Genomic DNA, 14160 nt, shown 5'->3' on the forward strand with positions numbered 1-14160 from the left:
TAGTATCTCTTTTGTGCTTCAAAATCCTTCTTTTCTTTCGAAATTAAGGTCGCTCTTGTTGTTCTCTCGGGAATGACATCAAATGGGGGAGATTTCTTTTGAACTTGTGCTTAATGGTAATATCTTGCGGGGTGTGCGGCTGTGGAATTTTATAAGGGTTATCTTGTATCTTAAAACTCCTTGATGAATGCATTTAGCTTCGGCTTTATGATTGCATCTAAATTAAGTTGGTATGTATTTTTCTTTTAGTCTATGAAATGTCTCTTGTGGAAATTTCATTATGATCCCGTTCTTTTACCTTTGCCAATTTTATTATCAAAAAGGGGGAGAAATAATGTAGTTCACATTAAAAATACATATGGTTTTCGGATCATTGTGTAAGGGGGAGTGGTTTCTGATAAGTGTTGTAAAACACCTAATTTTATATCTAGTATTTATGCTTTCTTTGTTATTATCCTTGTGAATTCCATCTCTTATGTTTAGTTTTGAGTTATTAAGTGCAATGGAGTCCTTGGGAGAAAAATAAGGAGAAATAGTCCATTTAGAGCATAAAAGGAAAAAAGAGATCAATTCACAAGCGATCTATACTTGGAGCGGGCAAACGTGCGCGAGAAGGAGGTGAACAAACGAGGTTAAATAGAGAATTAGGCTGTTGGGTACCTGGAATTGACAAGCCAAGTAACATGTTGGTGGCCTGTATGAAAACAGTGGGTGCTTATAGCACTTCGTATCATTGCCATATCCTAAAATGCAGAGAAGAAATGATTCCTCTTATCATTATCTTTTCTTTCTCTGCCTGAAACTGAGATGGCGGATCCATTAACGTTCAGAGGATGGAGATGATGAGAAGATTAGGAGGTCGAGATTCAAATGAAGAGGATTTTGCTGGTGTTTAGACGAACAACACAGAGAGACCAAGATTTGAAGATGATGAAACAGAAATTAGAAGAATTTGAATCTAGGGTTTCTGAGATTGAATGTTTGAGAAGAGAATGAATATGGGTTTCAGAATCAAAGACTGTTGCTGTTGGAATTACTGAGATTGAAAGAAGTTGAAGAGATGGGTATGAAGATGATTAATCTGCAAATGGGTTTTATGTGATGGTGGATGATTGTAATGGGTTAAGCTGCTGCTGAAGTTGGTTATGATGTTGTGTCAAGAAGTGGGTATGAAATTGAAGATCTACTGGTGGATTTAAGGTTACAGCAGATCTGAGATTAAAATGGGTTCAACTGATATTTGAGTTTGGATCGAGTTCTGGGTGTATGCGCTGAAGGAGATACTAATGAGTCTGTGGAATTGGTGGTGGTGTTGAATCTGTTGCATACAACAAATGTAGTTGCAAGTGATGTATGCTCAGGTTTAAAACAAATGGGTTCAACTGATATTTGAGTTTGGATCGAGTTCTGGGTGTATGTGCTGAAGGAGATACTAATGAGTCTGTGGAATTGGTGGTGGTGTTGAATCTGTTGCATACAACAAATGTAGTTGCAAGTGATGTATGCTCAGGTTTAAAAGGCAATTGCAGGAATGGCGAAAGATGCAGCTGCAACTGAAGCTCAAGTTAATGATGTTTTTGATGGCTTACTGATGTTGTTGTTTACAAGGTCAATAATGGGTTTGATTCTGTGAGTCTGAAGATTCAAATGAAGTTGGGGTTTGTTGTTAGAACTCAGAAAAAAAAGGAGAAGAAATTGAATGCAGTGATAGTTGGAGTTGCAAATGCAGATATGACTGGTCTTAAAGCTATTGCAGTTGATTTGAAGGGACAGAGATGGAAGTTTCAACTGGTATTGGAGCTGCCACTGTGACTGATGGATTTGGTAGAAGGGTTGCAAGCCATGAGCTGAGAAGATTGATGAATTGCAGTGGATATAGAGTTTGAGACAAAATTGTTGGTGCTGCGGAATGGTTTGTGGAGCAGTGGCGATGGAAGTACTGATACTAATGGAGCTGCTGCCGTTTCTTTGAGCTATAACGCAGAGAAGGTTGCAGTTGCAGTTTATGAAGAATGAATGGATACATGACACAGGGGATGAATGTATGAACTCGGTATTGCAGGATTGAAGCTGTAGAAATGATGTAGAGATTGAACTGGTGGACAAGAAGGTGGAGCTGTTGGTGACAGTGGCTTGAGCACGGTGGAACTCAGTATGTGCTTGAATCTGGAGGTGCAGTTGCAGCAAAGAATGAAATTAATGGGTTCTGGTGACTGAAGCGCTGAAAGAATGGTGTTGGCCTGAGGAGATTCAAGGGTTGTGAAAGCTGAGCAGTAAAGTGTTGTTAGTGACAACGAGCTGAAGATGTTGAACCTTTGTTGAGCTGAAATGATGCTGGTGTTGTTTCGCAGAACCAACCTGCTTTTGAAATGCTATAAATTGGCTGAAGTGGAGTTGTGATGCACCACAATGGTGCAACACAGAGGTTATGGCTCATGCAAGATTGCTTAGGCCTGTGCAAAATCACTTTGGCCTGGCACCTAGTCTACTCATCCAAACAAGACACCCTGACTCGGTCTTAACTCGACCGACTCATCTTAACTCGGTTGACCTGACCGAGCTGACTCGTTGACCGGTGACCAGGTGGACTTTGCCGGTCACCTGAGATATTTTCCGGCAACTTCCGGCACTGCACCAGTTTTCTGGCGACATATTTTTGGCAAGATTTTTACATGGGTTTCTCACGCACATGGGCTTGTTGGATCACTTGGACTTTGGGCTTTGAAAACCTAGTTTTGGAAAGAAGAAAAGCTACAAAAGGAAAATTTTCTACTTCTTTGTGGATGACGTATTTTTCTATTGGGAGCTTTGGAGAAAGGCGACTAGGGTTTGATTTCATTTTTCATCTTCTTCATTTTTATTATTGATTATGATGAACTCAAAAGCTATGAGTAGCTAAACTCATATTCTTGGTTATGAGATAAAGTGGATTTCACAAATGATATTTGCATCTATGAATTAGTTTTGTCTCAATAATTTATTGTTTATGGTTCACAATTAATAGTGTTATATAGTTTGAATGCTTGTTTAGTCGAGTCCGGAATCGATTGAGTTTGCCTTCATCCTTATTGCTAGATTAGAGTTTTAAATACGAAAAAGTTGTTTATTCCTGATTCTAAGTAGCATAATTGTAGGTAGTGCTTGTAGTGATATATCCTACTAGTCACAAGTGAATCATAACTATTGTTAAAACGGATTAGTGCTTTTACACGTTCGTTTGCATTGATTAGTCTTATTCCATATAACTTATTGCTTTTAGGGAGTTAAACTTGATTGTGATTTTACACGTTAGGTTGCTTTCTAAGAAGAATTCACATATACATCTTTTAATGTGGTTGTGATGAAATCAAGGAATTAGCGGGATATTCTTGCGATCAAGGTATCCTAGGACTTTTAGTAAATGAGAGATTAAAATACCAATTCTAGTCATTGGTGGAAATACATGTTTGTGAATGATACTATCCCGTGACCAATATCTTCTCCTTATTGATTATTCAAATTATTTTATTGCTTTCAATTACTTTTATTGCTTTGCTAAAACAAAAATCCCCATTGGTTACTAAGAATCTGAAATTTTATAACAACAAAAGCCTCTATGTGGGAACGATCCTTTCTTAACCTTGCTATATTATATATTTTAAGTTGTGAGAAAGTAATATTATTTTTGACGCATACGATAGCGATCAAATTTTGGCACCGCTGCCGGGGAGGCATACAGCTTGTTATTAAGTTTTTAGTTTCTTATCATCATTTCTGCTTTCATATACGTTTTTTGTTTCTTGTCTTGTTTGTCACTTGTTTTTGAGAATTGTGTTTCAGGTACCTTACTGAAATTCAAATTGGGAGAAGCAATGGGTGATGCAAATCGCACACTCAAGGAGCTAGCTTCTTAGAAGTTGGATCAACAACAATGGTGTATTGAAGCAACTTCCACTTTTGATATCAAGTCAGGGTTGATCAGTCAAATACCAAAGTTCCACGGATGTGTATGGGAGGATCTGAACAAGCATCTTATGGAGTTTCAATGGTTGATGACAAACATGATACCTAATGGAGCTAATGCAGATGAAGGAATGTTGCGTGCTTTTCCTTTCTCTTTACTCGATGCAGCTAAAGATTGGTTATATTACTTACCGCCTGGTAGTATTACAACATGAAATGGGTTGAAGAAACTTTTCTTGGAGAGATATTTTACTGCGTCGAAAGCGACTCAAATTCGCAAGGAGATTTGTGGGATTAAACAAAGTGTGGGGCAATCGTTGTATGAATGTTGGGAACGGTACAAGAGATTGGTAGCAAGCTGCCCTCACCACCAATTTAGTGACGTAATGATTATCCAATATTTCTATGAAGGTCTCCAAGCAAGTGATAGGAATCTTATTGACGCTGCAAGTGGTGGTGCACTTATGAATAAGACGGTGATCCAAGTTAGAGAGTTGATTGAGAGTATGGCAGCAAATTCTCAACAATTTTCAAGTCGTGGATCAGAACCACCTACCAAGGGAGTTAATCAAGTTGACGAGATTATTGAATTACGTCAACAAATGAGCAATATGATGGCAATGATGCAACAAATTGCAGCAGTGGTTGTAAAACCATCACGCCCAGCTTATGAGAACGTAGAGCATGTCAATGCTATATTCTCAACTCAGCCGTATGGTATTTACTCCAACACTCACGAGAAAGTTGCAAGTATAAGTTTTGTTTACAACCATCCGAGTGAGTTCCAACAACAAGTGCAACAACCATAACAAGGGCATAATCCAGAATTGAAAAAGATGGTTACTTTGGTGGAGGCTCTAATGTCCACGGTACAGCAAAATCAACAACTAGTGAACTTAAATCAACAGAAAACGAATAACGTAATTAGAGAGTTGCAAGCACAAGTTGGTCAACCACAGCAGCAACAACAACCTCAAAATCAAGGGTCCAATATGGAAGAGTTGCTGAAATTTTTTATGCAAAGAACGGAGAGTGCGGTCAAGGACTTGCAAACACAAGTTGGTTCAATGGCCGAGGAGATTAATCAGTTGCATGCACAAAATGGTGAGAAACTCCATTCCCAACCTCGTAACCCAATAGAGGGTGCCAATGCTATTATGTTGAGAAGTGGTACATAACTTGTGCAACCTGAAATTACTGATTCGGGTGAAGAAGAAATCCCAAAGGAACCAGTTTTGGAGGAAAATGATGTTGATTTCTGATGAGTGCCAAATATTGTATATATTTATCCCTTTTTGTTGGCATTTTAACTCATCTTTTGTGCAGTAATTCTACATTTTATCCCATATTCTGTATTTTCATTGTTTTCAAGAATAAATATTTTTATTAATTAATTTTGTATTTTTAGGTAATAAATAAAGTTCGGATGAGTCGCGGAGCGAAAAGAGCAGAAAAGTAGTGAAAAGCCGGGAGAAATTACGCAAGGAAGCCGCGAAGAATGGTGCGCACAACCTCATTTTCTACACACAAAAGCGCCTCCGTTCTCAGCCATCAGATCAGTTCTCAGAAGCATCCGACGGTCGCTCCTTCATAGAGCATCAAAATCGGATGTCTCTGCCGAGCACCACAGCGCTGAAATTCCAAGCCTTCAGATTAGATGGTAGTTGAATCCAACGGTCGCTTCAATGCCTGTGCATCAAATCCCGATGATTCCGCCTTACACTACAGTACCTAACTCCATCTGGTGCCGTTAACTTCGTTGCACCTCAGAATCCGACGGTCGCTTCACACATCCTTCCATCTATCCGTTCGATTCCACTCAGAACCAATGATCCAACATCTCAGATTCGCCAACATCTAAACTTGAGGTCTCCGCCTCACACCATAGCAACACATACCCTATTCCCAACCAAACAACCCCTAATCCTAATCCCATCGAGCTCTTCTTCCCCTTCTTCCCAAAAAGTTGCAGAGCTCTGCAACACCACCTCCCCTCTCTGCCGCTGTCGCTTACACCACCATCACCTCCACAGTTCTGCCACCACCACCAGTTCCATCACTGCCACTACCATCCCCAACACCCTAGCCTAGCTATTTTCTTCATCTCACAACCTCTGAAACCCTAGGTTTTGGGGTGAGTAAAATAGCTAGAAATTAGGGGACAATAGGAGCAGGGAGAGCATCAGAGGGACATCAAGAAGCATGGGTCGAGCAAATTTTGGAGTTTGGAAGCCAAATTTTGGGTAATAATTTAAACCCTAATTGTACTGTGTATTGATATTTTTGGGGAAAATGTGTTTAAACCCTAATTTGTTAATTTGGGTATAAATAGAACTGTGTATGAGATGTTAAAACTTGTTCTTGGACTAGCCAAGTTTCCCCCTAATTGGGTTAGGTTTGATTTTAATTTCATTGTCAATTTTCATCATTTGCATATTTTTCTTCTTGTTCACTGTGTTGTGTATGATGTTTCAGTGTGTAATTGTTTGATGTTTTGTTAGTTGAATGCTCTTAGTTTTATAACTGTACTGTAGCTTAATGTTTAATTGCTGTGATGATTTTATGTCCTGCTTCCTGTTTAGTTCTAGGTGTTAGCATGTTCTAATTCACCACTAGGGTGAAGATGAAACCTTAAAGCCACTGTGTAGGAGATTACAATTTTTGCTTTTCATCACTTTGCTCTCACATTGTATGTCAGGCATACTCTGTAGTTAGGATACCCCTGTGACTGAAAGTGCAGCAACCCATGTGAATTGCTTATGGTCCAAACCTCAGACTAGTTATGCTTTAATCAGATAACTAGTACCTTGGGAGGACATTTTGGTTGCAATTGGAATATCCAACTTAGTCTAGGTTAAGAGGTGGAATCAATGCCCTAGTTTGCCATCCATCTTCAACTGTTAGTATTGTTTTCTTTCATTTGTTTGGTTTACCTGCATTTTCTGTTTTGCATTTTTTCTGTCACTTTTGCTCCTGCTGCATTTCTTCTATTTGCTACAATTGCTGCTGCAGCTCTTGTGCTGCTGTGCAGTTCTTTTTCTGTCACTTTTGCTGCTGCTGCATTTCTGCAACTGCTGCTGTCAAGCTGCAGCTGCCTTTCTCTTCTACTGCAGCACTTGTGCTGCTTTGCTTCCTCTCCTGCCCTGCAACTGCTGCAGCCCTTGCTCCTGCTGTTGCTTCCCCTGCTAGTGCTGCTGCTGAAGCTGCTGCTGCAATCCTTGCTGTGCACCTGCTCCTGTTGTGCATTGCCCTTGCAGTTGCCAAGCCAAGTCCAAATCAACCCAAAGGCCCAGATTCTTTACTAAAACAGAAGCCCAAGGTCTAGACCAACTGAACCCAAGTTCCAATCCAACTGAGCCCAATTCAAGCCCAGTTAAGCCCAAGACCTAGTTCATTAACAAAGCCCAGATCACACTTCAGACTGAAGCCCAATTCAGTCATCTGTGGGCTTAACCAAAGCCCATTTGTTAAAGACCAAAGGCCTAGTTCAAATAGCCAAGCCCAATTTGCTTTTCAAAGACCAACTGAGCCCAAGCTCAGTTCCTTTCATTGTTAACAAACCCAATAATACATTAAGCCCAACACTTCCAAAGGGCTTCTAAGCCCAAAGCAAATTTAGGAACCCAATTAGCTAAGACACATTTCCGAAACACACCCGATCTCTGTGGATCGACCCGTACTTGCACGAGCTACAACCGACGACCGTGCACTTGCGGTATTACTGTAGGCCCGTTTCTATTACGCATCAATTCTATACCCTTCTCCGGACCTGCCAAGTTTTTGGCGCCGCTGCCGGGGATTCGGGTTGTTTTATCTGTGTTTTTATTAGCTAGTTTTGCATTTCATTTCATAGCATTTGCATCTGCATCTGCTTCATTTCATTTGCTATTGGACCTGCTGATTCTGAACCTGTTTTTCCTCTGCTGGGACGCCACCAAGGAAAAGAACCAAAACCCAACTGGGTTTTTGCAACAATATCAGAGCAGCTGGGCTGTGCTAAAAAGGTAAGCCTAAACCCATTCAATTGAGAGAACCCAACCTGTGGGCTTCCAAATTTTTTATTTGTGGGCTTGTAATAATTAACCCAATTTTTTGGGCTTTTTATTTTTCTATTTTGGGTTTGTAATAATTTATGTGTGGGCTTGTTGTTTAATTTGTGGGCTTGTATTTATTCTGTGTGGGCTTGTTTAAATTTTTCCATTGGACTTATATTTTGGACTCTGGGTTTATACCCAGCTGAGCTTATAACTGATTGTGGACTTGTGAGTGGACCTCGAAACCAAAGTTTTAAAACATACGTCGAGCCTTAACCAACTGGGCCAAATTAAACTTTCAAAATTAAAACTTGGATTTTCGTAGGCCGCAGCCTTCCTTCCATTTCATTGAGGCTTGCACAGTGGGCTTGCTCCCATTTCAAAAACCAAATTTTATTTCTTAATTTGAAAAAAAAAAAAAAAAAAAAAAAAAAAAAAAAAATCTAAAATTTTACTTGCTCCCATTTTAAACCAAATTTTTATATCCCACCAAAACCAAATTTTTCCCAAAAATCCAAACCCATCAAAAAAAAAATTTTCCCATTTAAAACCAAATAGTGGGCTTTGTGTCATTTCAAAATGGGCCAACCTCTGCTCTTCATGAATACATGTATCCGTCAATAAAAATTCCATTATCATGTATTGTATTACCTCACCAAATAACCCTTTTAAAATAAATGCAAACATGATACAAATACTTCCTATATTTCGAGGGTTCGATTCTGAGAACCCCTATACTCATGTGAGGGAGTTTGAACAATTTGTCGGACTATGCAACCTGATCATTGTCCGAAGACTCTCTGAAATTGCGTTTGTTTACATTTTCTTTAAAGGAAAGGGCCAAAACATGGTTTTACGGTTTGAGACCACAATCAATCACCACTTGGGAACAACTCACTAATCAATTTTTCCAAAATTCTTTCCACATCATAGGACCATCGCTATTCGTCAAAGTATCAATTGTTTTGTCCAATTGGATGAGGAAACTTTTTTCACTATTTTGAACGTTTTAATGATTTGTTGAGTGAATGTCCGCACCATGGAATTGAGAAGTGGAGACTTGTCGTCATCCTCTATGAGGGACTAGACTTTAAATCTCGAACCATGGTTGAGTCTATGTGTAATGGTGAGTTTATTGATAAATCTGTGGATGATGCATGGAATGATTTTTAGCGAGATTGCGAGAAAAACCCATCAATGGGAATCCGTTAGGGAAACAGGAACAACACCACATGATATGAGTCACCCTCATGAATTAGAGTTTTATTCTTGTAATAGCTCCGACCTTAGGATTGAAAATTATCCTAGATTGCAAAATGCCTATCATGATGATGATGATGATTATGATGTTATGTTAGAAGAACATGTCTATACTGAAAATGTTATGGAACCTTTGGGTTCAAATACATTAGGCTTCTCTGCCCCGACCTTAATGCATGATATTTCTTCTAGTATTCCATGTGATGTTTCCCCTGATGTGCCGATACACGAGAATAAATCTGTTGATGATGTTGATAATTCTGATTGTGATCTTGCCAATTTGATTGATGATTGTGAGCATGATGTGACATGTGTAGATGAGTTAGAAGATTTTGATTTGATTGATAATGATGTGCCTATTCCTACCTAAGTCACAATCTGATGGCCTTCCACCCAACCTAGATTTGGTTTGTACCCATATTGTCAAACCAATTTTTCTGAAAATTCCTAATCTAGGATTGGAACTGTGTGCTTCCCAAGTCCTCTTGGACTATTTTGCTTCAAAATATAACACTTTTAAAGAGCCACAGTTGGAATGCATTTCTTTGCCCATCCCGAAAACAGTCCATTATGAGTTAGACCTTTTGAATCCTGAACCCTAAAATTAAAGATTTTGTGCTTAAAAGTAAACCTGTTGAAAATTTGGTTTAGGGGTGATTCATTCGGTTTTTCACTCTCATCCCATTTAAGTCCAATTTTAGTGTTTTGAACTTTCTTTGTCTCTACACTTTTCTTTTGGGTTGATCCTCAACTCTTTAGATTGTTAGTGTATGGTGAATTTTTTGTATATAATCCAGTAGATAAAATTTTAAAAACCCTTTTGTTCCTTTTGTATATATTTTGCTAATCCAATATGATCTCGGCTGAAATATGTTGGATTTTTGCCTTGAATAACGGAGTTTTAATTCTGCTTTCGCCGAAATCGGGTATTCTCTCTCCTTTTACTCTACTCAGCATGTCCCTTTCCATATGTTGCATTTTAATTCTTTCCATATTTTGAAACATTGAGGACAATGTTTAGTTTAGGTTTGGGGGTATAGAGTAGATACCACGATAATATGCTATAATTAAAAACGAACTCCTTCTTCTTTTTGAAAAAATTGAAAAATTCCAAAAAAATTAAAAAATCAAAATTAAAAAAATTAAAAAATGAAAAATCATAAAAATGGAGCTCATTTACCTTGAAATGTTGACTCTTGTGCAAATATGTATTTTATTAGGAGTCTTAGTCTAGATATTTAGGCACCCTGATTCTAGCACAATTCACATAGTGATAAGAAATTTGCACGCGCACGATCTACCAATACATGTATGGCCTCGATCTTCAAGGTGTTGGATAGGAAGTTACGATTGCCAATCACTTTAGAATACTGAACGAAACTTGACTAGCTTGTTCTTTGGTTGGTTGGGATAGAAGGTGGAGGTTACATTAAGAAAGACAACCATCGAATTTAACTGGGTGCATCAAAAAGGGCTACCTCTTGCAAAGTGTCATGTAATTTTGTTTCCTTTTGTATGTATCAAAAGTGTTTCCTTGTTCAAAAAAAAAAAAAAAAAAAAAAAAAAAAAAAAAAAAAAAAAAACAAAAAAAAACGATGTATATATTCAGAAAAAAAAAAAAAAAAAAAAAAAAAAAAAATCAAAAAATAAAAAAATCAAGTATTTATCAATTCCATCATCTCTTGTTCCAAAAATAAAAGAGATGTCAATGTAAATAAGAGTCATGTAAAGAGTTCTTTTGTGTTTCGTTGTAATAAGCAAGGAGGGTGTATGCCATTGATGTACAACGCGAGAATTGTGAAATACCTCCAACTCATTCACAATTCTCGTAAAGTCCGGACAGCTAGCTAGATTTCGACCTCAGTTCTTAGCCTGAGAAACTATCTCTTGGTGATTAGTAGTCAACTTCAGATCTTTCTTTACACATGTGTAGATACACTTTACACTCTTATCACATGTCCTTATTTGTTATCAGTGCTAGGATTGTGCCTTCGATAGCTAGATTGACATCTCCATTTTGCTGTGAGCTTAACTGTTTTGCACATGTCACATTTGATGGAATCTGAGCTATTTTGTCCTTAGGTTTTGTAGGCACACCTCTGGTAAACCTTCACGAGACTTCAACTCGTCCACTAGGGACACTTAGTGGTTTAAAAGGCTTAGTGCATACGCTAAATGCATTCGAGAGACCAGCGACAGTGGTATAGTTAGGATTTCCTTAGTTTTGTTTTACTTGAGGACAAGTAAAATTCAGGTTTGGGGGTATTTGATGAGTGCCAAATATTGTATATATTTATCCCTTTTTGTTGGCATTTAACTCATCTTTTGTGCATTCTACATTTTATCCCATATTCTGTATTTTCATTGTTTTCAAGAATAAATATTTTATTAATTAATTTTGCATTTTAGGTAATAAATAAAGTTCGGATGAGTCGCGGAGCGAAAAGAGCAGAAAAGTAGTGAAAAGCCGGGAGAAATTACGCAAGGAAGCCGCGAAGAATGGTGCGCACAACCTCATTTTCTACACACAAAAGCGCCTCCGTTCTCAGCCATCAGATCAGTTCTCAGAAGCATCCGACGGTCGCTCCTTCATAGAGCATCAAAATCGGAGTCTCTGCCGAGCACCACAGCGCTGAAATTCCAAGCCTTCAGATTAGATGGTAGTTGAATCCAACGGTCGCTCAATGCCTGTGCATCAAATCCCGATGATTCCGCCTTACACTACAGTACCTAACTCCATCTGGTGCCGTTAACTTCGTTGCACCTCAGAATCCGACGGTCGCTTCACACATCCTTCCATCTATCCGTTCGATTCCACTCAGAACCAATGATCCAACATCTAAGATTCGCCAACATCTAAACTTGAGGTCTCCGCCTCACACCATAGCAACACATACCCTATTCCCAACCAAACAACCCCTAATCCTAATCCCATCGAGCTCTTCCCCTTCTTCCCAAAAAGTTGCAGAGCTCTGCAACCACCACCTCCCCTCTCTGCCGCTGTCGCTTACACCACCATCACCTCCACAGTTCTGCCACCACCACCAGTTCCATCACTGCCACTACCATCCCCAACACCCTAGCCTAGCTATTTTCTTCATCTCACAACCTCTGAAACCCTAGGTTTTGGGGTGAGTAAAATAGCTAGAAATTAGGGGACAATAGGAGCAGGGAGAGCATCAGAGGGACATCAAGAAGCATGGGTCGAGCAAATTTTGGAGTTTGGAAGCCAAATTTTGGGTAATAATTTAAACCCTAATTGTACTGTGTATTGTTTTGGGGAAAATGTGTTTAAACCCTAATTTGTTAATTTGGGTATAAATAGAACTGTGTATGAGATGTTAAAACTTGTTCTTGGACTAGCCAAGTTTCCCCCTAATTGGGTTAGGTTTGATTTTAATTTCATTGTCAATTTTCATCATTTGCATATTTTTCTTCTTGTTCACTGTGTTGTGTATGATGTTTCAGTGTGTAATTGTTTGATGTTTGTTAGTTGAATGCTCTTAGTTTTATAACTGTACTGTAGCTTAATGTTTAATTGCTGTGATGATTTTATGTCCTGTCCTGTTTAGTTCTAGGTGTTAGCATGTTCTAATTCACCACTAGGGTGAAGATGAAACCTTAAAGCCACTGTGTAGGAGATTACAATTTTTCTCATTTGCTCTCACATTGTATGTCAGGCATACTCTGTAGTTAGGATACCCCTGTGACTGAAAGTGCAGCAACCCATGTGAATTGCTTATGGTCCAAACCTCAGACTAGTTATGCTTAATAGATAACTAGTACCTTGGGAGGACATTTTGGTTGCAATTGGAATATCCAACTTAGTCTAGGTTAAGAGGTGGAATCAATGCCCTAGTTTGCCATCCATCTTCAACTGTTAGTATTTCTTTCATTTGTTTGGTTTACTGCATTTTCTGTTTTGCATTTTTTCTGTCACTTTTGCTCCTGCTGCATTTCTTCTATTTGCTACAATTGCTGCTGCGCTCTTGTGCTGCTGTGCAGTTCTTTTTCTGTCACTTTTGCTGCTGCTGCATATCTCTGCAACTGCTGTCAGCTGCAGCTGCCTTTCTCTCTCTACTGCAGCACTTGCTGCTTTGCTTCCTCTCCTGCCTGCACAATGCTGCAGCCCTTGCTCCTGCTGTTGCTTCCCCTGCTAGTGCTGTGGCTGGGCTGCTGCTGCAATCTTGCTGTGCACCTGCTCCTGTTGTGCATTGCCCTTGCAGTTGCCAAGCCAAGTCCAAATCAACCCAAAGGCCCAGATTCTTTACTAAAACAGAAGCCCAAGGTCTAGACCAACTGAACCCAAGTTCCAATCCAACTGAGCCCAATTCAAGCCCAGTTAAGCCCAAGACCTAGTTCATTAACAAAGCCCAGATCACACTTCAGACTGAAGCCCAATTCAGTCATCTGTGGGCTTAACCAAAGCCCATTTGTTAAAGACCAAAGGCCTAGTTCAAATAGCCAAGCCCAATTTGCTTTTCAAAGACCAACTGAGCCCAAGCTCAGTTCCTTTCATTGTTAACAAACCCAATAATACATTAAGCCCAACACTTCCAAAGGGCTTCTAAGCCCAAAGCAAATTTAGGAACCCAATTAGCTAAGACACATTTCCGAAACACACCCGATCTCTGTGGATCGACCCGTACTTGCACGAGCTACAACCGACGACCGTGCACTTGCGGTATTACTGTAGGCCCGTTTCTATTACGCATCAATTCTATACCCTTCTCCGGACCTGCCAATTTCCCCCAAACTTCCGAGGTACATAAATCCAACTCTAAACCTCTTGTTTCTACTTACGTTCCTCCTTTACCTTTTCCTGGCAGGTTCGCTAAATCTAATAGGAAGGTGGAGCAAGATATGGATATTTGGGATGTTTTTAAGAAGGTCCAAGTGAATATTCCACTTATTGAAGTAATTA

General features: G+C 39.2%; 1 long non-coding RNA gene across 1 annotated transcript; it reads left to right on the forward strand.

Moving 5' to 3' along the window:
• Nucleotides 1-729: 729 nt before the first annotated feature.
• Nucleotides 730-3030, forward strand: LOC113313538. Its single transcript, XR_003341926.1, has 2 exons — nucleotides 730-1361; nucleotides 1511-3030. It is a non-coding gene; the product is annotated as an uncharacterized LOC113313538 (long non-coding RNA).
• Nucleotides 3031-14160: the final 11130 nt, after the last annotated feature.

This window comes from Papaver somniferum, chromosome 9, assembly GCF_003573695.1.
Source record: "Papaver somniferum cultivar HN1 chromosome 9, ASM357369v1, whole genome shotgun sequence".
In the NCBI taxonomy this organism is placed as follows: domain Eukaryota; kingdom Viridiplantae; phylum Streptophyta; class Magnoliopsida; order Ranunculales; family Papaveraceae; genus Papaver; species Papaver somniferum.